Source organism: Symphalangus syndactylus, chromosome 23 (genome assembly GCF_028878055.3).
Source record: "Symphalangus syndactylus isolate Jambi chromosome 23, NHGRI_mSymSyn1-v2.1_pri, whole genome shotgun sequence".
Classification (NCBI taxonomy): Eukaryota; Metazoa; Chordata; class Mammalia; order Primates; family Hylobatidae; genus Symphalangus; species Symphalangus syndactylus.
Genome location: NC_072445.2, coordinates 43,396,207 through 43,421,497, shown reverse-complemented (window position 1 = coordinate 43,421,497; position 25,291 = coordinate 43,396,207). Strand labels below are relative to the sequence as shown.

Genomic DNA, 25,291 nt, shown 5'->3' with positions numbered 1-25,291 from the left:
GTATACACCTGCTCACGGTGGAATAAGACTGAAAGCAAACTACATCAGATTCTAACAGCTTTCAGAGGTAATGGTGGTGGGCAAGAGAAAGATACTCTTTCTGCATCAGACGTCGCATCAGCAACCTCGAATGAATGTTAGGAGAAAACAAAATAATGCCTCAAAATCTGGAGGAAAAATGTTTTAATACAGAATTCCATAGCTATGTATAGCATCAAATGTGAAGTTGGAATAAAGACATTTATCAACCTATGACAACTCAAAAAGCTGACCTACGTTTTAAGAAGCAAACTGAATATATATACTACAGGGAAAATAGGGAGGAAGAGAGAGAAAGACACGGAACTCAGGAAATGATGAATCTGATCTAGGAGCTCAAGAATGAAAAACCACAGGATGACAGCTATTCAAGAAACCTAGAATGCAACTAATCCATACGGGAGCAGGAAGCTAAAGGACTCAGAGAAGATTTACCAGATTTACCAGACAGGAGGGGATCATGCAGAATAGATTTAATTGAGAACTTGGTAAGTGTTAAGGATGTTGCATTAGAATGTATCATTCAGCTGCAAAATAAAAAATAAAAATGAGAAAAAGGAAGAATAATCCAACTGGCTTAGGACAGAAATACATCTCGTGTGACAGTGAGTACAGAGGTACTCTGACTCTATGATTGGCACTGTTCTACCACATCTGGTGTTGGTATTACCCTTAAGCTGTTTAATCTTACAACTATAGTTAATACTGCTGCCACAAGCAACAAAGTGATTTTTTCCCCATGCATTGAAGGAAAGTCATAACCCCTCCTCCCAATTATGAAAATATTATTATGCCAATTTAGTTCCCTTAAAGATTACATTGAACATTAAACTTTTCTGTGTAACAAACAAAATGCAGGTACTTTTATAGTGGTCATAGAACCAATTTATATATAATTTTTTAAGAATGATTAATAAGCAAGGTCATGAGATAGATGTCTATATTACACAAGAGATACAATTAAATTTTTTGGAATTCTGAATTTAACAGGTGATTGTTTCCTTTTGTTTTATAGATAGTCCTTTGAGATATTATTACAGTTAGTTAGAGAATTAAGAACAGAGGCCGGGCGCGGTGGCTCACGCTTGTAATCCCAGCACTTTGGGAGGCCGAGGCGGGCGGATCACGAGGTCAGGAGATCGAGACCACAGTGAAACCCCGTCTCTACTAAAAATACAAAAAATTAGCCGGGCGTGGTGGCGGGCGCCTGTAGTCCCAGCTACTCGGAGAGGCTGAGGCAGGAGAATGGCGTGAACCTGGGAGGCGGAGCTTGCAGTGAGCCGAGACTGCACCACTGCACTCCAGCCTGGGCGACAGAGCGAGACTCCGTCTCAAAAAAAAAAAAAAAAAAAGAGAATTAAGAACAGGAGCTTTCTTAAAGATAACACAGGGACGACTGTGTCTTTTCTCTCCATATGAATAAAAATTTACATTCTTCCTATCTTCTATTTTATGGCCAGAGAAAACTCTCTGAATATTCAGATTTATCCCAAAAGTTTCTAAAATGACTAAACTGTTCAGAATCATGCTTTTTTTTTTTTCTTTTCTTTCTTTTTTTTTCTCTTTTCTTTTTTTGAGATGGAGTCTTGCTCTGTCACCCAGGCTGAAGTGCAGTGGTGGGATCTCAGCTCACTGAAACCTCCGCTATCTTGGTTCAAGAGATTCTCTTGCCTCAGCCTCTCCAGTAACTAGGATTACAGGCACCTGCTACCACACTCAGCTAATTTTTGTATTTTTAGTAGAGTTGGGGTTTCACCATGTTGGCCAGGTTGGTCTCGAAGTCCTGACCTCAAGTGATCTGCCTGCCTCGGCCTCCCAGAGTGCTGGGATTACAGGCGCCAGCCACCACGCCTGAGCAGAATCATGCTCTTAATTGTACTTGAAAAACAAACCTTTATCTGAAAAAACTTTCTGAGTTTTTGTTTGTTATGTTTTTGTTTTTGCTAAAGCTCAAAGTTTCTGACCCTAGGCAAGTTTTTATTAGTCATAGTGCATTAATAACAAATAAATACAAATAGGGCTAATAGGAAAAAAAAGACTAAGAAACTAAGAGGCAAGAAACAGAAGAATGACAGGTTTTGCTTTAAGGAAAAGTGCAGTGGGCTGGGCTCGGTGGCTCATGCCTATAATCCCAGCACTTTGGGAGGCCGAGGCGGGTGGATCACAAGGTCAGGAGTTTGAGACCAGCCTGGCCAAGATGGTGAAACCTCGTCTCTACTAAAAATACAAAAATTAGCCAGGTGCGGTGGTGGGCGCCTGTAATCCCAGCTACTCGGGAGACTGAGGAGGCTGAGGCAGGAGAATCGCTTGAAACTGTGAGGCGGAGGTTGCAGTGAGCCGAGTTCGCGCCACTGCCCTCTAGCCTGGGCGACAGAGCAAGACTCCACCAAAAAAAAAAAAAAAAAGATAAAAAGATTTGCTTCCAACAACATAAGGGGAGGAGGTGGGTTATAGATAAATAAAATTGCCACGAGTTGGTAATTCTTTTCTTTCTTTTTTCTTGTTTTCTTTTTTTTTTTCTTTTTTTTTTTTTCTTTTTTTTTTTTGAGGCGCAGTTTCGCTCTTGTTACCCAGGGTGGAGCGCAATGGCACGATCTCGGCTAACCACAACCTTCGACTCCTGGGTTCAAGCGATTCTCCTGCCTCTGCCTCCCTACTAGCTGGGATTGCAGGCATGCACCACCACGCCCGGCTAATTTTTTTTTATTTTTACTAGAGACAAGGTTTCTCCATTTTGGTCAGGCTGGCCTCAAACTCCCAACCTCAGGTGATCCACCCACCTCGGCCTCCCAAAGTGCTGGGATTACAGGCGTGAGCCACCGCGCCAGGCCTTCTTCTTCTTCTTCTTCTTCTTCTTCTTCTTCTTCTTCTTCTTCCTCTTCCTCTTCCTCTTCCTCTTCCTCTTCCTCTTCTTCTTCTTCTTCTTCTTCTTCTTCTTCTTCTTCTTCTTCTTCTCCTTCTTCTTCTTCTTCTTCTTCTTCTTTTTTTTGAGAGGAGTCTTGCACTGTCGCCCGGGCTGGTGTGCAGTGGTGTCATCTCGGCTCGCTGCAACCTCCTCCTCCAAAGTTCAAGCGATTCTCCTGCCTCAGCCTCCTGAGTAGTAGGGGCCCACCACCACCCCCAACTAGTTTTTTTGTATTTTTAGTACCGACGGGGTTTTACTATGTTGGCCAGGTTGGTTTCGAACTCCTGACCTTGTGATCCGCCCGTCTCGGCCTCCCAAAATGCTGGGATTGCAGGTGTGAGCCACCGCGCCCGGCCGAAAAATGCTGGGATTACAGGCGTGAGCCACCGCGCCCGGCCGAGTTAGTAATTCTTGAAGGTGTGTCAGGTACATTGGATGCACTGTACTATTCTGTCTACCTTTGTATATATACTTTTAAGGTTTTTCCACACAATTTCTCTGGGAAACCTGAACCTTTCTTCCTCGTATGTTTAGAAAGGAAGATGAGGAGAGTCAAAGGCACATGGAGCATTAACAGTTGGAATAAACGACAGAGACACGGAAACCTCCGAGGTTTCCAGAGCGGACCCGGAAATGACGCCAGGGGATGCAAACCCTTCTACCCCTTTTTGCGACCCCTGAAGCTTACTGTTAGTGGTCGAGTTTTTCTGGAAGTGGGCTTCCGCGATCGCGGGGACCAACGCCCTGAGCTCTTGTGCCCAAACGGGATCGCCAGGTTTTTTGATGCGGATCGAAAGGGACTGGCCCCGGAGCCTACAACCTGACGCAGGTGGGACTTGGGGAAATGTCGAGAAACCTAGGTCTGGGACTTGAGTTGGCTTCCAGGGCACACATTCTTGTTCAGAAGAAACACACTGCAAAAATCGGGAGGTGACGGGCAGATGAAGTGTCGGCGCTTCGCCTCGGGACTCCAATGCAACCTACGGGGCTTTTGGAAAGGAGGAAGTCAATGACCCCGCAGGGACTCCTCTGGCCCAGGAGCAGATGGCGCTCGTCTGGGCACTCCCCAGCAGAAAAGGTGCATCGGGAAGCAGCCTGGCTTGTGGATGGTAAGAAGTCACTGTTGATGGGTTGGGTGCAGGGAGGGATTTAAGTTCTTGAGCGACAGGTGCTAGGGAGTTTACCTGCTCTGGATAACAGTATCTTGTGGAAGATAGTCAACTGGAAAACAGAAATGGCGTGACTGTGTTGAATACACTGTTTGATGATTCTGGGCATCAGGTGAATAGGAAATGTGTAAGGTTATGGATGAGTGTGTGCTCATCGGACAGTAGCAGTGCATCTTAACAGTCGGCCTCTCAGTCCTCCTCTTCCTTAGAGCTTTAAAATTTCCTGGATAATGTTAATGTGCAGCCAGCGATGATGACCATTGGGCTACAGTCAAATCCAAGAGGCGCATCTCATCCTTTGTTCTGGTGGACAGAAACCATTATTCTGACACCGTGCCTGTTGGAGACATTGTACCTTAACTAGCACTTAATTCATGTGTGCTAGATTCGCTGAATGAAACTTACCAGCAGGGTACTGAATCTTGAATAATAAAAGGAACGAGTAGAGTAAGATACTTCTCATTTTATCCTTATCTAATCTAAGAAATCCAGCAATATTTCTCTAAGAAGTTTTTTTCTTCAACAAAAAACAAAATCCATGTAAGAGGATTTTCTGACACTGCTGGGGGCTCATAGAATTCTAGTGTCTAGTGTCTTTTCTGTCAGTTAATGTTAACAAAGTTCAGTGGTGCTCTTTTTTTGAGATGGTGTCTAGCTCTGTCACTCAGGCTGGAGTGCAGTGGTGCCAACTCGGCTCACTGCATCCTCTGCTTCCCGGGTTCAAACGATTCTCCTGCCTCAGCCTCCCAAGTAGTTGGGATTTCAGGTGTGTGCCACCACGCCTAGCTACTTAGTAGAGCCGAGGTTTCACCATGTTGGCCAGGCTGGTCTCTAACTCCTGACCTCAAGTGATCCACACATCTTGGCCTCCCATAGTGCTGGGATTACAGTTGTGATGATCTTAAAACCTCTAACGATTTGGAAATATCCCTCCAGTGATCTTTGTTCTGTCGCAGTGATTGTAATAACATTTATTGAGGAGTTATATGCCCAGTACTATTAAACAGGTTTACAAATTTTGTTATTTAATCCTCACAACTCTGTTAGAGAGATTGCATATTGTTATATCCATTTAACCACAGTAAAGCTGAGGCTCAGAGGGTTTAACCTGGTAATAAGTCCAAGATCTCACAACTAGTAAGTGACAGAACCAAGGATTTGTATTCATGTCTGTATAACATTAAAGCCTGTGTTTTTTACTTTTTGTTTCTTTTTTTTTTTTTTTTTTTTGAGATGAAGTCTTGCTCTTGTCTCCCAGTCTGGAGTACAATGGCACGATCTTGGCTCACTGTAACCTCCACCTCCCGGGTTCAAGTGATTCTCCTGCCTCAGCCTCCCCAGTAACTGGGATTACAGGTGTGTACCACCACGCTCAGCTAATTTTTTGTATTTTAAGTAGAGACGGGGTTTCACCATGTTGGCCATGCTGGTCTCAAACTCTTGACCTCAGGTGATCCATCCACCTCGGCCTCCCAAAGTGCTGGGATTACTGGTGTGAGTTACCGTGCCCGGCCGTGTGTTTTTTACTTTTAAGTCAATGGGGCACTTCAGATTACAAGATCTGTGACCCCCCACAACCATTCCATGAACTATTGGTTCAGCATATAAGAGGACTCATTTTCTGCCATTTCCTGCATGATGCCGCTAGCAAGCATTGCAATCACAAAGACCTGGGTTTTTTAAATTATTACAAAGAAAAGGAAAGCTTCAGTAGCATGTTGATTAAAGGAATGTCTAGAAAAGGGGAATGGGATATGAGAACCAGGTTGCACCAAATTGACAGTTTATGAAAAAATAGTAACTAAGAATATGATACTAGTTTTGACTAATTGGTTTTGAATAGACATGGCTTTATTCATTTAAGACAAACATCTCCATGTTTGTGCAGTTTATTCTAGAGGAAAATACAGTTTCTCAGGTGATGGTATGGTGGAGAAAAAGAAATCAGAGAAGGGCAGTATGGAGTAGGGTAGAGTGAGGGATGGGTGTTGAGTTTTAAACAGGATGAATGCGGAAGGCTTTACCATTATTTAAGTAAAGACTAAGGAATGAGGAGTGAATCACGAGGATTCCAGAGAAGGAACATTCTAGGAAGGAAATATGCCTTGTTTTGGAAGCCATGAAGAGCTCTATACTGTTGACTAGAGATTTGTATTTTGGGTCTGTGACAAATACACCAGGATGATCAGAATCTAGCCAGGAAGGGGTACAGTTCATGAGAAGAAGGAAGTTGACATTGGCTGGTAAAAACCGACTCTTAAACCTTTCAGGCCGTGGCTGCCGCCTGTAATCCCAGCACTTTGGGATGCCAAGGTGGGGGCGGATCACGAGGTCAGGAGTTCGAGACCATCCTGGTTAACATGGTGAAATCCCGTCTCTACTAAAAACACAAAAATTAGCCAGGCATGGTGGCCGGCACCTGTAATCCCAGGTACTCAGGAGGCTGTGTCAGGAGAATCACTTGAACCCAGGAGGCAGAGGTTGCAGTGAGCCAGATCACACCACTGCACTCCAGCCTGGGTGACAGAGTGAGACCCTGTCTCGAAAAAAAAAAAAAGAAAAAAAGAAAAAAAGAAACCTCTTTCAAAATAGGCTTTTGCCGGGTGCGGTGGCCCACGCCTGTAATCTCAGCACTTTGGGAGGCCGAGGCGGGCGGATCACGAGGTCAGGAGATCCAGACCATCCTGGCTAACACATGATCCGCCCCTGCTTGGCCTCCCAAAGCGCTGTCTCTATTAAAAATACAAAAAATTAGCTGCGCCTGGTGGCGGGCGCCTGTAGTCCCAGCTACTCGGGAGGCTGAGGCAGGAGAATGTTGTGAACCCGGGAGATGGAGCTTGCAGTGAGCCGAGATCGCACCACTGCACTCCAGCCTGGGTGACGGAGCGAGACTCCGTCTCAAAAAAAAAAAAAAAAAAAAAAATTGCTTTTTAAAGAATATTTTTACTGACATTGAAAGTAATCTTGTGTGTATGTGCTTATGGTAGAGGGAAGAAGAGAAAAGCTAGTGAAAGGAGAAGAAAGCTGACTTCCTGGAATCTGCTGCAAAAAAAATTTTTTTTTTTTTTTTGAGAGGGAGTCTGGCTCTGTCACTCAGGCTGGAGTGCAGTGGTGCAATCTCGGCTCACTGCAACCTCTGTTTCCAGAGATCAAGCAATTCTCCTGCCTCAGCCTCCTGAGTAGCTGGTATTACAGGCGTGCGCCGCTGGGCCTGGCTAATTTTTGTATTTTCAGTAGAGACTGGGTTTTGCCATGTTGGCCAGGCTGGTCTTGAACTCCTGACCTCAGGTGATCTGCCCACCTTGGCCTCCCAAAGTGCTGGGATTATAGGTGTGAGCCACCACACCCGGCTATTTTCACTCTTATTTATTTGTTAGGTGGCATACTTTCCAACTTTTTTTCACTTAACACTATATCTTAAGAGATTTCTATATTAGTATACAGTGTCTTCATTTGTATATGGATATACTGTAATATATTTAAGCCATTTCCTGGTGATGAACTCTTGGGCTTTACTCATTTTCTGGTGATAGACATTAGGTTGTTTCTAATCTTTCACCATCACAAACAATGCAGTGAATAACTGTGTGTATGTATCATATATATATACACATATATATACACACACAATTATATATGTACAGTTAACTATATATAGCTTTATATATAATATATACACACATAATTATATATGTACAGTTAAACATATAACTGAAGAAACATATTTTTCCTTCATTCCCTGTATATAACACTATTACACAGAAAAATTTTGTTTTATTAAATAGCTAATGTCTGTTTTTTCCTAAAGTGTCACATTTCTTTAGGTCAGATGAACATAGATTAACGATCACATTTTAGCTGGGCACCATGGTTTACACTTGTAATCCCAACTCTGGAAGGCCAAGGCAGGTGGATTACTTGAGCTCAGGAGTTTGATACCAGCCTGGGCAACGTGGCGAAACCCTGTCTCTACAAAAAAATTTAAAAATTAGCTGGGCGGCCGGGCGCAGTGTCTCACGCCTGTAATCCCAGCACTTTGGGAGGCCGAGGCGGGCGGATCACAAGGTCAGGAGTTCGAGACCAGTCTGGCCAATATAGTGAAACCCCATCTCTACTAAAAATACAAAAAATTAGGCGGGCGTGGTCGCGGGCGCCTATAATCCCAGCTACTCAGGGGCCTGAGGAAGGAGAACTGCTGGAACCCAGGAGGCAGAGGTTGCAGTGAGCCGAGATCACACCATTGCACTCCAACTGGGACGACAGTGCGAGACTCCATCTCAAAAAAAAAGGAAAAAAAAATTAGCTGGGCGTGGTGGTGTGTGCCTGCAGTCTCAGCTACCCAGGAGGCTGAAGCGGGAGGATTGCTAGAGCCCAGGAGGTTGAGGCTGCAGTGTGCTGTGACTGCGACAGAGCCTAGATGGGGTGACAGAGCAAGACCCTGTCTCAGAAAAGAAAAATTTTTTTTGTATTGTATGATGAGCTAACATATTGTAAACATATCCACTCTTCCATTCATGTTTAACTTTATATTGGTCCTGCCACCTTGTTGAGCATTTTGCCTTTACTCTACTTTGTATCGGGTGGTGGATTTGGATGGTGCTTATATATTGAGAGAAGGTTTATTTGCAGCTGAATTATGCAGAACTGACTTTTATGGGAGTTGGCCTGGGTGAGCAGAACTAGCACTAGGTTATTCCTGATAACTTCTTTCTCTTTTTATAGGCCTGCTTTGCTCAGAAAGGGAGATCAGGAGACCAGGTGATGCTGTAGCAAAATGTCAGAGTCGAGTCCTAGGTAATATCCTGCCTTTCCAGGATCCGCCTGCTTCATGGCAGCTGCCCCAATCTCCTTCACTTGGGCTAGAGCCTGCCTAGCACACCACTAGTCACGTGCATCCACTCAGGAATTGCAAGACCCTTCTATAGATGAATGAGATGTTTCTTGCCCAGCAGATTTTTCTCTTAACCACCACTTTACACTTACCCTTCTTTCCATTTCTCTTCAGCCTTACTTAAACAAGCATAACCACCATTTTATGAATCTTCTCACACTTTTGTTGTTGTTTTTTTTTTTTGAGGTGGAGTCTCACTCTGTCACCCAGGCTGGAGTGCAGTGTTGCGATCTCAGCTCACTACAACCTCTGCCTCCTGGATTTAAGTGATTCTCCTGCCTCAGCCTCCCGAGTAGCTGGGACTATAGGTGCGTGCCACCACACTCAGCTAATTTTTGTATTTTTAGTAGAGATGTAGTTTCGCCATGTTGGCCAGGCTGGTCATTCCTTGCATGCATTTTTGTGCATGTGTGGTCTTCTCTTTAGAAAAGCAGGATCATGGGGTACGTTTTAAGAATATGGGATAGGTCAGGCTCGGTGGCTTATGCCTTTAATTCCAGCATTTTGGGGGAGACTGAGGTGGGAGGATCACTTGAAGCCAGGAGTTGGAGACCAGCCTGGGCAACAAAGCAAGAACACCCACCCCATCCCTCTTTCCCCCAATTACAAAAAATAAAATAAAATTAGTGGAGTGTGATGGCTTGCACCTATAGTCCTAGATACTCCAGAGGCTGAGGTGGAAGGTTGCTTGAGCCCAGGAGTCCGAGGTTACAGTGAGCTATGATTGTGCCACTGTGCTCCAGCTGGAGTGACAGAGGAAGACTCTGTCTCTTCAAAAAAAAAAAAAGAATGTGGGATGTTTGAGGATATGGTTGTGAACTGGGTTCTGGTAGAGTCAGGGCTTGCTCAAGACTTACCTTTTTCGGAATGAGATTTAAATATGGATCTTTTTAAAACAATTGTAATAAAATTCACATAAAATTTAGCATCTTAATCTTTTGTTTGTTTGTTTGTTTTTTTGAGATGGAGTCTCGCTGTGTCACCAGGCTGGAGTGCAGTGGCACGATCTCTGCCTCCTGGGTTCAAGCAATTCTCCTGCCTCAGCCTCCCATGTAGCTGGGATTACAGGCACATGCCACCACGTCCAGCGAATTTTTTTGTATTTTTAGTAGAGACGAGGTTTCACCATGTTGGCCAGGATGGTCTCGATCTCTTGACCTCGGGATCTGCCCACTCAGCCTCCCAAAGTGCAGGGATTACAGGTGTGAGCCACTGCTCCTGGCCTATCTTGTTTTTAAGTGTTCAGTTGTGTTAGGTACATTCACATTGTTGTGCGACCATCACTGCCATCTACCTGCAAAACTCTTTTCGTCTTATAAAACTGAAACTCTGTACTTATTAAGCTATAACTCCCCATTCCCCTCTCCCTTCAGCCTCTGGACATCACCATTCTGCTTTTTGTCTCTATGAATTTGACTATTCTATGTACCTCAAATAAATGGAATCATACAGTATTTGTCTTTTTGTGACTGGCTTGTTTCACTTAGCATAGTGCTCTCAAGGTTCATTCATGTTGTAGCATGTCAATTTCCTTACTTTTTAGAGTTGAATAATATTTCACTATATGTATATACCACATTTTGTTTATCCATTCATCTGTCAATAGTCACTTGGGTTGCTTTCACCTTTTGGCTATTGTGAATAATGCTGCTATGAACATGGGGTTTATAAATATCTCTTTGAGATCCTGCCTTCAATTCTCTCTTTTATTTTTTTGAGACAGAGTCTCGCTCTGTCGCCCAGGCTGGAGTGCAGTGGCACAATCTCGGCTCACTGCAAGGTCCACCTCCCGGGTTCACGCCATTCTCCTGCCTCAGCCTCCCGAGTAGCTGGGACTACAGGCGCCCACCACCACGCCCAGCTCAGTTTTTGTATTTTTAGTAGAGATGGGGTTTCACCATGTTAGCCAGGATGGTCTTGATCTCCTGACCTCATGATCTGCCCGCCTCAGCCTCCCAAAGTGCTGGGATTACAGGCGTGAGCCACCGTGCCTGGCCTACATGCCTTCAATTCTTTACAGTATACCCAGAAAAGGAATTACTGGGTTATATGGTAATTCTATTTTTCATTTTTTGAGGAATTGCATACTGTTTTCCATAGCAGCTATATTATTTTGCATTCTCACCAACAGTGCACAAGGATTCCAATTTCTCTTCATCCTTGCCAACATTTGTTATTTTCTGCTTGGGGTTTTTTTTTTTAAAGGTAGGTGACCTAGTGGGTGTGAAGTGGTATCTCTTTGTGGTTTTTGTTTACATTTCCCTAGTGATTAGTGATGTTGTATATCTCTTTGCATTTGCTTATCTTTGGAGAAATGCCTATTCAAGTTTTTTGTCTGGTTTTTAATTGGATTTTTTTTTTGTTAAGTTATAAGTCTTTTATTTTTAAAGTGAAGACCTTTCTCTGGATCTGCTCATCTTTGTAGGGATAGTAGATAAAAGGGAAGATGTATTCAAAATTAATTCTTGAACTACTCAATGCTTCTGGGGTTTTTGGGTGTGTGTGTAAATAAGGTAATACTTAAAAAAAAATGAATTGTTTTCTAGGTGGACAAGGTGGAGGAGAGAGAATTCCTTGGCAGCAGCATTATGAACAAATGCAGAGCTGAGAAACAGCATGGTGGCCTTGACTAAGTGTATGGCGACAGCAGGTAAGTCTGGAGAGAAAGCTTTACAGGACATGTGGGGGGCTTGGACATGCATCTCCTAGCCCAATGCTGTCCAATAGAACTTTATCCTGTATCTATGTTGTCCAACACAGTAATCGCTAGCTACATGTGGCTATTAAACTCTTGAGGGTGGGCATAGTGGCTCATGCTTGTCATCTCAGCACTTTTGGAGGCCGAGGTGGGCATATCCCTTGAGCTCAGGAGTTTGAGACTAGCCTGGACAAAATGATGAAACCCTGTCTTCACAAAAAATACAAAAACTTATCAGGCATGGTGGCATGCCCCTGTAGTCCCAGCTACTTGGGAGGCTGAGGTGGGAGGATCACTTCAGCCTGGGAGGTCGAGGCATCAGTGAGCTCTATTTGCACCACTGCACTCCAGTCTGGGTGACAGAAAGAGACCCTGCCTCAAAACAAAACAAAACAAAAAAAAAAAAAACAAAAAAACAAAACCACTTGAAATGTGGCTAGTACCACTGAATTTTTATTTTTATTTATTTATTTATTTTTTTTTGAGACGGAGTCTCGCCGTTTCACCCAGGCTGGAGTGCAGTGGCGCGATCTCGGCTCACTGCAGGCTCCACCCCCCGGGGTTCACGCCATTCTCCTGCCTCAGCCTCCCGCGTAGCTGGGACTACAGGCGCCTGCCACCTCGCCCGGCTAATTTTTTTTTTTGTATTTTTAGTAGAGACGGGGTTTCACCGTGTTAGCCAGGATGGTCTCGATCTCCTGACCTCGTGATCCGCCCGCCTCAGCCTCCCAAAGTGCTGGGATTACAGGTGTGAGCCACCACGCCCGGCCAGTACTACTGAATTTTTATTGAATTTTAATGGCTACTGTATTAGACAATACAACTCAACTCTAGGCAGTGGTTTCTTAACAGGCAGGTAGCATAACCAGATTATGTCTTAGATTATAGTTATAATGTGGAGAATGCATTGAACAGGGACAAGACCAAAAACAGTTAAATCAGTCAAAAGACTCGGAATAATCTAGGTAGGTGTGTGTAAACTTTGGCCCCCCTTTAGTTATCAGTTCTTAATTCTACTCTGATTTCTTTCAGTTAGGATGTTTATTTGATTAGTACCATAAAGACCAAGTAACAATGATTAAGCAAGATAGAAAATTTTCTTTGTCATATAAATGTGCTGTTGAGGGGCAAAGCAGAGACTTCTGGAAGCCCTTCTCCACAAAGTTCTCCAGGGGTCTACGTTCTTCTAGCTGCTTTTGGACCTCCTGAGGATTGCTTTGTTCACATGGGTGAAACAGAATCACAGCCTGCAGGAAGGAGAAAGAAAATATTGTGACTTAGCAGCTTCCTTTTAAGCAGTAACAGAATGAAAGTTGCATACAACACTTTGGCTCACATTCTATGTTAAGCTAAAACTTGGGAGATTCTGACATCAAAGACGCCACGTATTTAGGAAAGAGTTTATAAGCATAAAGAGTGGGAAATTTTTCAGCTATGGCTCAGCCTTTCTTGTACATCAGTGTCCTTGCATGGGGAAAGAAGAGAGTAGTGCTTGAATGGGAGGAGTGAAAGAAAACTTGTACATCAGAGAATCCCTGCTGTACTAGTTTGTTAATGCTGCCGTAACAAAATATCACAACTGAGTGACTTAACCAACAAAAGTATGTTTGTCTCACAGTTCTGGAGGCTAGAAATCCAAAATCAAGGTTTCAGTAGAATTGATTCCTTCTGAGGGCAATGAGGGAAAGATCTGTTCCAGCTTCTCTCCTTGGCTTGTAGATAGCCATTCTTTCCTACGTCCTTTCACATTGTCTTCTCTCTGTGTATGTCTGTATCCAAATTTCCCTTTTTAAAACAACACCGGCCATATTAGGATGGGTTAGGTCACATCCTAATGACCTACTTTCAGTTGACCTCACTGTAACTCTCTAAAGGCGCTGTCTCCAAATAAGGGTCACATTCTGAGGTACCAAGTTTTCGGACTTCAACATATGAATTTTGGTGGAACGCAGTTCAACCCATGATATCTGCTGGTAAGGGAGCTTGCAAATACGACTAATTTCTGACCAGTTTCTAACATCCCATTTGACACCAGGGAACTCCATATTTAAGGAAACCATTCATATTAACATTTAACATGGTTTTATGGCCGCCCAAAATCAATTTGTCACACTTCTCTTTTTTGATGTTTAAAGAACAGAGACACCAAAAGCTAGGACTCTGAACTTGATCAGTGTATTTTCACATTTCAAGAATTCTTCTCATCAGAGAGCCTAACTTGGAAATGACCATTTACCTTTTCCAAATTTTCTTAACCCATAAAGAGGTTAAGGCCAACCTAAGGGAGCTAATACATCTGCTGATTGAAAGTCAGGTTATCTCAACTGCAAAAAAAAGTGGGGGCTTGAGTTAGATGTTAAAAAAATAAAAATGATTCACTGTGAAAAGTGGTACAAAACTATGTTAAACATAACATTGTTGGGACAAAAAAATTAATTTTATTGAAATACTCACTGTTTACAGTTTTTTAGCTTGTTATTTTATTTCTTTTTTGTTGTTGTTTCTTTGAGATAGTGTCTCGGTCTGTCCCGCAGGCTGGAGTGCAGTGGCACGATCTTGGCTTACGGCAACCTCCACCTCCTGGGTTCAAGTGATTCTTGTACCTCAGCCTCTCAAGGAGCTGGAATTACAGACATGCACCACCACACCCTGCTACATTTTTTTTTGTATGTATTTTTAGTAGAGATGGAGTTTTACCATGTTGCCCAGGCTGGTCTCAAACTCCTGGGCTCAAGCGATCCTCCCGCCTCAGCCTCCCAAAGTGCTGGGATTACAGGCTTGAGCACTGCCCCCAGCCTAGCTCCTTATTTTAAAAAGTATTCCCCATTTCTTGTAAATCGCTTGTTCTCTGCACAGTGGAACATTCTCCTGGCTGATTTATAAATGGGAAGGCTCTTTCTACCAAACTTAGACTCATTACTGTCAGGAGTAGCAAACGTTAACTTTCTAAATGCGTTTTACCCAGAATATAAACCTATGTGCTATTCTTAAGTAGATTTAAACTTTCTCAATTCTAACATTTTAATAATTTTAGAACTCATTTCCAACCTGTTTTATACACTGTTCAGCTGATACTTCACAATTAGTACTTTTGATCTACATGTTTTCAGGGTGAGATTCCAGATGATCCCAGTAGTTTTGTTGATAAGTCTTCCGTCTTCCCATTAAGTGAAAGTCACATGTTGAAGAATGCAAATCCTTCAGTGTTTAGGTTTTACTCCTGAATTAGTCAATCTTTCAGACACCCCAGAAATAAATCCAGTTACTGCCTCTCATCTTTAAAAACCCTTCTGGTTTCTTCGGTCAGAGAACACAAATCTCCAAGTATTATTGTCAGGCTGAAATTCAGGACACAGCAACTTATTTCGGATGTTAATGGTCCTTGCTCCCCAACTTTATGCAAATGACAAAGGAAGAAAAGGACATGCTTTGGGAGTCCAAGGTGGGAGGATCGCTTGAGCCCAGGAGTTCAAGACCAGCCTGGTCAACATAGTGAAACTTCATCTGTACAAAAAAAATTGAACTTAGCTATGCGTAGTGACACATGCCTGTAGTCCCAGCTACTCAGGTTACTGAGGTGGGAGATTGGCTTGAGCCTAGGAATTTGAAGGTGTAGTGAGCCATTATGGTGCGATTGCACTCCAGCCTGGGTGACAGAGGAAGACTCTGTCTCACAAAAAAAAAAAAAAAAAAGTATGTTATCTGTTTGGGAAATCACATTAAAAACCTACACACACCAGGCCGGGCGCGGTGGCTCACGCATGTAGTCCCAGCACTTTGGGAGGTGGAGGCAGGCGGATCACGAGGTCAGGAGATCGAGACCATCCTGGCTAACACGGTGAAACCCCGTCTCTACTAAAAATACAAAAAATTAGCCGGGCGAGGTGGCGGGCGCCTGTAGTCCCAGCTACTCAGGAGACTGAGGCAGGAGAATGGCGTGAACTTGGGAGGCGGAGCTTGCAGTGAGCCGAGATCGCGCCACTGCACTCCAGCCTGGGTGACAGAGCGAGACTCCATCTCAAAAAAAGAAAAAAAAAAACACACACACCAAAGAATATACTGTAGGACAAATTATAGACAAGTATATAATAGTATAAGCAACATTTACAATGAATTCAGAATCTTTTTTTAGAAAAAAAGAAAGGATACAGCAATTAAGAAAGTTCCATGCCCTCAGGTTTTATGATTTAATGTGATGGCAGACAGAGGGGATGAAAAGGAGCAGACATCCTTTTTGTGAAAATATTTAGGCCCTCAAGTCAAGAAACTAGGGCTTGAAAGCCCTTGTTTGTGGACTCTAAGGATCTCATGAAAGCTGTGGACTGACTCTTCAGAAAAATACACATACACTTGATATTTTGCATGAGTTTCTTGGTGTTCATGGGTACCCTTCAGGCAAGTGAAATATCTTATCTGTCTCAAACTGCATTCTCCGTTGATTTGCTCCACCACAGTAGCTGGAGAACTAAAAATTCTTTCTTTTTCTGATTTCTTTGTAGTTGGGGTAACATGTGACCTGGATCTGATCATTGTGATTCAAGTCAGCGTCACTGTGGGGGTTTCGGGAAACATTTTTTGAAAGGGAGCAACTTGGCTGGAACACTCCATCAATTCTTTGCCCTGTGCATTTTTGCCCTTCTTTCTGCCTCTCAGGAATGCAGACAGAATTCCTGGAGGAACAGCAGCTATCACACATCCGTGATGATGAAAGCCATGGGACAAAGGCAATTGAGCAAGAAGACAGGAGCTGGGGACATTCTTGACAGTAGTGCCACCTCTGGATGATTTACCTTGGGACCTCTTATTAAATGAGATAGGACTCCTTCCTGTTTAATCCACTGGAGTAGAATTTTCTGTTACAGTGAATCCAGTCCTAACTGATGATATTGGCTAATACATATTAGCATCTGCTATGTCCCAGTACAGTTTAAGCATTTTATCTACTAATGTTTTAAATTTTCTCAATGACCTTATGAGATAGGCCAAAGGTTCTCAGAGTGTGGTTCCTGGACCAGCAGCATCAGCATCACCTGGAAACTTATTAGCAATACAAATTTTAGGGACTGGCCCTAGACCCACTGAATCAGAAACTCTAGGGGTAAGGACCTAGCAGTCTGTTTAAAAAGCCCTCCATGCTATTTTGATGAATGCCAAAGTTGGACAGCTACTGAGATAGGGTATTGTTACTATCCCCATTTTGCAGATAAGGAAACAGCTGAATTTATGTCACTTGCCCAATGTCACACAACTAGCAAAACTGACTCCTTGAAGCTCATCACATGTAAGAACTGCTTTAGAGCAGTGGTCTTCAAACTTTGAAAGCATATCCTGTTGAAAAATTATGTATCCATTTCTACATTTTTAAGTTGACATCTAAAAATTTCACATCATAAGTTTAAACAGTTGTAAAAAATGTGATTTCTGGTATATTGTGAATTATGACATTTTAAAATGTGTTCCATCACTCCTCTAAATGTATCCAGTGGTTTCTAAATACCATAGTGATTTAAATCTATCATCAAATTAAAAAAAAAAAAACAAGCTTTTTTTTTAACATTAGATATTTTACATCTTTTTCTCTTTTTTTTTTTTTTTTTTTTTTTTTGAGACAGAATCTCGCTGTGTCACCCAGGCTGGAGTGCAGTGGCACAATCTTGGCTCATTGCAACTTCTACTTCCCAGGTTCAAGCGATTCTCCTGCCTCAGCTTTCCGAGTAGCTGGGATTACAGGCGTACGCCACCAAGCCCAGTTAATTTTTGTATTTTTAGTAGAGATGGGGTTTCATCATGTTGGCTAGGCTGGTCTTGAACTCCTGACCTCAAGTGATCTACCCACCTTGGCCTTCCAGAGAGTACTGGGACTACAGGCATGAGACACCAAGCCTGGCCATCTTTCTCTTTTTTACTTGAACTCAGTCTTTTTATTCTTCCTCCATTCCTCTCTCTCTCTCTCTTTTTTTTTTTTTTTTTGAGACAGTCTCACTCTGTCACCCAGGCTGGAGTGCAGTGGCGCAGTCTCGGCTCACTGCAGCCTCCACCTCCCAGATTCAAGAGATTCTCCTGCCTCAGCCTCCTGAGTAGCTAGGACTACAGGTGCGTGCCACTATGCCTGGCTAATTTTTTTGTATTTTTAGTAGAGACGGGGTTTCACCGTGTTAGCCAGGATGGTCTCGATCTCTTGACCTTATGATCCGCCTGCCTCAGCCTCCCAAAGTGCTGGGATTACAGGTTTGAGCCACTGCGCCCAGCCTCCTTTTTTTCCTTCTTGAGGCCATCTCACTCTGTTGCCCAGGATGGAATGCAGTGGCACAATCTTAGCACGCTACAACCTCTGCCTCCCAGGTTCAAGCAATTCTCCTGCCTCAGCCTCCCAAGTAGCTGGGACCACAGGCAGATGCCACCACGCCCAGCTAAAGTTTTTTTTTTATTTTTCATAGAGACAGGGGATCTCATTATGTTGCCCAAACTGGTCGTGAATTCCCGGGCCCAAGCACTCTGCCTGCCTCGGCCTCCCAAAGTGTTGGGATCACAGGCGTGAGCCACTGCGCACATTGGGACTGATATTTTCTAATTCATGTTTCCATGGCAGAATATTCCTCACTGCTAGAATGAGACCAGAGGTCAAAATCAGCTCTATGTCTGTTTGTCATTCTTATGGATATAAGAAATTGTGTTCACACAAGTAGATAGGAATGAAAGGAATTTTGAAATAGAAATGCAGTTCTAATTTTTCTAACTTCCATATTACCTGCCAAAAATCACATAATAATCTATCGTAAGATTCTCTAGTCTGCTCTCATCTGGTGATCTTCTTTTCCACGCTTTCTTTGCAACCCCCTCATGTGGCCAACATTTAGAGTAATGTTTTTCAACTTCTTTTTCTTCAGCTCACAGTAATAAATACATTTTACATCTTGACTCCTGAATATATGAATTTATAACTGAAGGTTTTATAATTCACTCCTTTCCCTTGCTACTTATAAGTAAAAGTAAAAAGTTAGTATTAAATATGCATTTAATCATATTTAAATAGTTGTGCATTGTTTAATGACAGGGATACATTCTGAGAAATGTGTTGTTAGGTGATTTCATCCTTGTGCAGACTCACAGAGTGCACTTATACAAACCTAGATGGGACAGCCTACTACACACCTAGGCTGTTTGCTATAGCCTATTGCTCCTACGCTATAAACCTGTGCAGCATGTTACTGTACTGAGTATTGTAGGCAATTATAACACAATGATAAGTATTCGTGTACCTAAACATATCGCAACATAGAAAAGGCACAGTAAAAATACAATATAAAAGATTTTTTAAAATGGTACACCTGGCCGGGTGCAGTGGCTCACACCTGTAATACTAACACTTTGGGTGGCCAAGGCAGGTGGATCACTTGAGGTCAGGAGTTTGAAACCAGCCTGGCCAACATGGTGAAACTCCATCTTTACTAAAATACAAAAAAATTAGCCAGTGTGGTGGCGGGCACCTGTAATCCTAGATACTTGGGAGATTGAGGCAGGAGAATCACTTGAACCTGAGAGGCAGAGGTTGCAGTGAGCCAAGATCATGCCACTGCACTCCAGCCTGGGCAATAGAGCAAGACTCCATCTCCAAACAAAAAAAAATTATACTTGTATAGGACACTTACCATGAATGGAGCTTGCAGGACTGGAAGTTGCTCTGGGTGAATCAGTGAGTGGTGAATGAATGTGAAGGCCTAGGACAATACTGTACACTACTGTAGACTTTATAAACACTACATTTAGGCTACACTAAATTTGTAAAAAATATTTTTCCTCAATAGTAAATTAACCTTAGCTTACTACAACTTTTACTTTACAAACTTTTAAATTATTTATTTTATTTTAATTAATTTAGTTTTTTGAGATGGAGTCTTGCTCTGTCACCCAGGCTAGAGTGCAGTGGGGCGATCTCAGCTCACTGCAACCTCTGCCTCCCGGGTTCAAGTGATTCTCTTGCCTCCGCCACGTGAGTAGCTGGGATTACAGGCGTGTACCACCATGCTCAGACAAATAAAACTGGAAAGATAGACTGAGGCTAGAATAAGGAAGGGCTTGGATGTTATCCCAAGGATTATATTTAGAGGTAATCAAAAGGAGTTAGGGGAGTTTCAAGCTGGGGAAGGGCCTGATAAACTTATTTGGGGGAGGTGCTGTTAATCTGGAGTCTAGAATGGTGGGGATAATAACTAGGGTCAGTTAAAAGACAATATAACAGAACTTAAGGCATGACACATTATGGGCATGCAGTAAGTATTTGTTAAATGAATAGGGAGTTAAACTATAGAGAGGATATTGGGGCTTGAATGGAAGACTTAAGAGAATTTTAGAAATGAGGGATCATTAGGAACTGCTTTTGAAGGGCGAGAAGTAAATATGGAGAATTTAAAGAAACTCTTCCCTTTTCCCCCACTTTCTTCTTAGGTGATGCCTCTTCATGGGTGGTGGATGAAGAAACTGAACAAGGCCATCATCCTTATCTGTAGTTTCCCGGCTACCACTCTGCTTTGGTGGTCTTCCCTCGTCTCTTCCTGGGTAGAAATAGAACTACCTGGAGATCCCAATGTTCTTGACAGTGCACTTTTCATGGACTGCAGTGGTAAGACGATGTGTTGGATGCCCAAACACAAGCCAAGTAAGCCCTGGATTTAAAAAGGAGGGCTAAATGTCATTACTAACCTGAGCCTAAGTACTCCCTCCCCTCATTTCCCTCACAACTACTTCTTCCTGCTGACATCTACCAAATTTTACTATGTGACATTTAGAACTGGGGGACTCTGAAACCAGAGAGAGCCCTGAAAAGAACTTATACCCCCCTCTCTCTCTCTTTAGCCTACTTCATACTGGGTGGAATTTTTATGATTAGCGCCCTTCTCCTCTCATTCTGCTTGAACTGTTTGTCGCTGACCTTCCCTCAGTTATTCCCTGAGACCCAGAAACAGTATATTTTCTGCGCATCCATCTGCATTGTCACAGGTAAAGAGAGGCGGGAATAAATTCCGAATGTCTTGGCCTTGGGATGAGGGTGGAAGAGGCTTAATTAGCCTCTTAAAAAATTTTCAAGAGGGTACAAGGGAAAAGGAGAAGCTAGGAGAAAAAATGGTCTGAAAGGAGGGAGAAGAAGAATGAGGGGAGGTGATGAAATAATTTGGTTCCCTGATCATAATACTACATTAAATCTTTTAAGTATTGATAAGCTAATTAGCAGATTGATCTCTCCCTCCTTTTTTCGGGTTGACAGGTACTTTTGTGTTCTTCTCCTTACTTATGCACTATACACACATTTTGGAAGTGAGTCAGGGACCTGACCCAACGAAAGTCACTTATAAGTTTCCTTACTTCATAAATTCATTCAGCTATGCTCTATTTCTGCTATCTGGTGAGTGATCATTGGATTCTGTGAGGCCGAAGAGGGAGAGTTAACCTCTCAGGAAGTGGATAAAGCTGATTTCTGGGCCAGGCGCGGTGGCTCACGCCTGTAATCCCAGCACTTTGGGAGGCCAAGGCGGGCGGATCACGAGGTCAGGAGATCCAGACCATCCTGGCTAACACGGCGAAACCCTGTCTCTACTAAAAATACAAAAAATTAGCCAGGTGTGGTGGTGGGTGCCTGTAGTCCCAGCTACTCGGGAGGCTGAGTCAGGAGAATGGTGTGAACCTGGGAGGCGGAGCTTGCAGTGAGCCGAGATTGTGCCACTGCACTCCAGCCTAGGTGACCGAGAAAGACCCCATCTCAAAAAAAAAAAACGCTAATTTCTTTGGTCTTTCTTTTCTTTTTCTGTAAAGGTCTCAAATATGTGGAAGCTATAGCAACACCCAGTCATGTAATCTACCCTTTTTTGTCTTTGATTTCTGATCATGAATGCTCATTCATCACTTCTTTGTTTTGTTTTGTTTTGAGACAGAGTGTCTCTTCATTGCCCAAGCTGGGGTGCAGTGGCACTGTCTCAGCTGACTGCAACCTTTGCCTCCTGGGTTCAAGCAATTCTCCTGCCTCAGCCTCCCGAGTAGCTGGGATCACAGGCAGCGCCAACAAGCCCGGCTAATTTTTTTTGTATTTTTAGTAGAGACGAATTTTTGGCATGTTAGCCAGGCTGGTCTTGAACTCCTAACCTCAGGTGATCTGCCTACCTTGGCCTCCCAGAGTATTGGGATTATAGGCGTGAGCCACCATGTCCAGCCATACATGACTTCTTATTGTTCAGTGATCTATTTTTAAAAATATATCCTTCTCCAAAAAAAAAAAAAGACCAAAAAAAATCCTTTCTTGATTTTTTTTCCCTGCACTTCACTTTTACCACCTAAACACCAGAAGAGGGATTGGGAAGCAATCCCTGTGCACCAAACATACCTTGAAAAAGGGATAGAATCCAGAGTATGGGAAAGAATTGTTTCCTTTTCTTGACAACAGAAAAAGTCTGAAGACATTCTGTCAGACCAACTGCATGATGTGTGAGGCCCAGTGCAAAATGAAAATACACAGTCTCTTGTTCAAAAATTATTAACAATCTCCAGATGGTGATAGCAGAGCATTGAACCAAGTGTGGGGCTCTTCTGGGTGCAGGCCCATTTGCAACTGTAGAAGTTAACATGCCCATGAAGCTAGTCTAGACAACATCTTTAGAGTGATGATAAAAATTTACATGAATAACTCACACTTTAGTGCCGGACTCTTAAGCTATTTTAAAATTAGCAATTGTCATCATTGAATCATCAACATAATTACTGTTTTCTAGGAGCCCTCTGCCTTTGCAATTCCCGGTGCTGTGGAGCTGTCAGAGTTTTAACATCTCAACCAAGCCGCATGGATACTATTTCCTTAGAAAAGACAAAATTGATCCAAGCAGAAGAATGAACTCACCGAAGAGGACTCTCTACCCATAACTGGGGATGCCTCAGCCATTCACACTTACTCCAAGATTAGTGTCACTGATTATGGAAAGAATTGACTTCTTCCCCTGGTCCTGGTCATTTTTCTAGAGCCCAGTACCATAAATGTGTTTTATGGCAGAGAAAAGTGAAGATGGGAGGAACTGTGTGTGTTGAGAGAGAAGCAGATAGGCCATCTTATGCTTTGGCTCCTAGATTATGCAGGTGCCTATTTTCTATCATCTCCATAAATCTACCCTTACTGCACTTCCTATTCTGCAGGGGTATTTTGTTGTCTATAACACAACTCCTCCTCTGTCTGTAAAGTTTAGGTTTTGATAAAAATCCTTTTCCCTCCAGAAGTGTCTACTAAAAATACAAAAAAATTAGCCAGGTGTGGTGGCATGCACCTGTAGTCCCACCTACTCAGGAGATTGAGGCAGGAGAATCGCTTGAAACTGGGAGGCGGAGTTTGCAGTGAGCCAAGATCATGCCACTGCACTCCAGCCTGGGTGACAGAGTGATACTCTGTCTCAAAAAACAAATGAACAATAAAAAACAAAAAAGAAATAAATGTCTAGGGCTAGGTGCCATGGCTCATGCCTATAATCCCAGCACTTAGAGAGACATAGTTGGGCAGATCACTTGAGGTCAGGAGTTCGAGACCAGCTGAACAACATAGCGAAACCCTGTCTCTATTAAAAATACAAAAATTAGCCAGGTTTGGTGGCTCACACCCATTGGGAGGCTGAGGCATGAAAGTCACTTGAACCTGTGGAACCTGGCAGGTGGAGGTTGCAGTGAGCCAAGATAATGTCACTGCAGGTGAGCCTGGGTGACAGAGCAAGACTCTGTCTCAAAAAAAAAAGACAGAGAAAGAAATGAGTGTCTAGAATATTTTAAAGGCTATGGAAATAAAGCAGGAACATTTTCATGAAAGGCAGCTTATAAAGGATGAGGATGATTTTCTCTTTAGGGGTAAAGGAACTAATATTTATTAAGCACTTTCTATTTTTCAGGCACTATGTGACATACAGTGTATGTGGGTGTGTATGTGTGTGTCTTTCCTCACAATTATTTTATAGGGTAGGGGTTAGTACAATGAAGATGTTGTAGCTTAGAGACAGGAAGTGGCAAAACCAGAATTGGAAGACAAGACTGTTGGGCTCCAAGGTCCATGCACTTTTCCCTTTTAAAGGTCTTAGGTAAAGAGTAGACCCATTTGGATAGGCCCAAATTAACAGTCTATCTTCAGAGTCCTTGTCCTAAATTCTTTACCCCACTGCCTTCTAAGAGGAAGTTCATCTTTTTACCAGGGAGTAGCCACCTTCAGAAGAATTCTCCTGTCTATATAACCAAATTAATAGAATCCTGGTAAATCAACTGGAATGTTAACTGTTCTGATTTTCAACTGTTTTTACCTTCATCATTAATACTGAATATGGACTGTAGGTTGGATAACTGCTGTTCCAGGTAAGGAACTCCGAGCAGCAGCCTTGAGCTACCAAGGCATTATATAGGATTTTTGCTTAAAAATATTAAAAATATGACTGAGTATATGTATATATTCCCCCCCACATTCCAAAGATAAACACTGTTAAGCATGTTAGGCACATTTTACTGTATATATATGGGTGGCATATGTGTGTGTGTGTGTGTGTGTATATATATATATACATGTATACACATACACTTCTAGACATTTATATACATGTGTTGTGTGTATATGTTGTGTATGTTTTTAAAAAGGAATTGTCTTTGGCTGGGCACAGTGGCTCACGCCTGTAATCCCAGCACTCCGGGAGGCAGAGACAGGAGGATTCCTTGAGCTCAGGGTTTCAAGAGCAGCCTGGCCAACATGGCGAAACCCCATCTCTACTAAAAATACAAAAATTAAAAAAAAAATTTATCTGGACGTGGTGGCGCCACCTGTAATCTCAGCTACTTGGGAGGCTGAGGCAGGAGAATTGCTTGAAGCTGGGAGGCAGAGGTTGCAGTAAGCTGAAATTAATCCACTGCATTCCAGCCTGGGTGACAGAGTGAGACCCCATCTCAAAAAAAAAAAATAGTTGGGGTGGGGGGGTGGAATTGTTATCCGATTAAGCTTTTTTGTATCTTTTTTTTTTTTAAAACTTAATGCTATTTCTTGAACGTCTTTACTTAAAGAAAATAGATAGCTAAATATTGCATTATGAAGAAAAAGTTCAATAAATATTTGTTGAATTAATGTAACTTTTCCTTTGATCACCAGCTGCTTCTAATTCCCTACTTCAGGTATTGTTGAATACTACATTGCTTTAGGCAAAAAGTGTTTCATTTCTCATTGAATCAAAAACAATTAAGGATGTCATTTTCTCTTCTTCCTTTGAGTTCCAATAAATCTACACTTGTTCTTGTTCCCTTGTTTAGAGGTGCAATGGAAAAGAAGTTTGCAGATTGTACTCCTGCCTGGTTGAATAAACTCATTTGAAAATAAGCTCCTATTTTGTGCAGATGCAAATTTAAACGTGCTATTTGTAACTAATCACTGATAAAATAGAGATTTCCGAAATATATTGAGAAAAGGAGCTGCAGAATAATGAGTATTTTACCTTTTATGTAAAACGTTAGGTAAAATAAGACTGTTCATATTTGCCAGTTTCATAAAATCAGGAAGAATGCATTTAAAAACTAAAGTAAGCCAGGAGGGATGGCTCATG

At 42.6% G+C, this 25,291-nt stretch overlaps 1 long non-coding RNA gene and 1 pseudogene across 3 annotated transcripts; both read left to right on the top strand.

The window, feature by feature from the left end:
- LOC129473563 (uncharacterized) overlaps positions 1–25,291 on the top strand; it is a 687,223-nt pseudogene that overhangs the window by 539,669 nt on the left and 122,263 nt on the right.
- LOC129473591 (uncharacterized) lies at positions 3,574–25,070 on the top strand. Of its 3 annotated transcripts, XR_010119145.1 has the most exons (6): positions 3,574–4,053; positions 8,836–8,907; positions 11,551–11,654; positions 20,148–20,322; positions 20,556–20,699; positions 22,460–25,070. It is a non-coding gene; the product is annotated as an uncharacterized lncRNA (long non-coding RNA). The 3 variants fall into 3 exon arrangements; XR_010119146.1 differs by lacking the exon at positions 8,836–8,907 and having other exon boundaries at positions 3,582–4,053; XR_010119144.1 differs by lacking the exon at positions 20,556–20,699 and having other exon boundaries at positions 3,628–4,053; positions 20,148–20,358.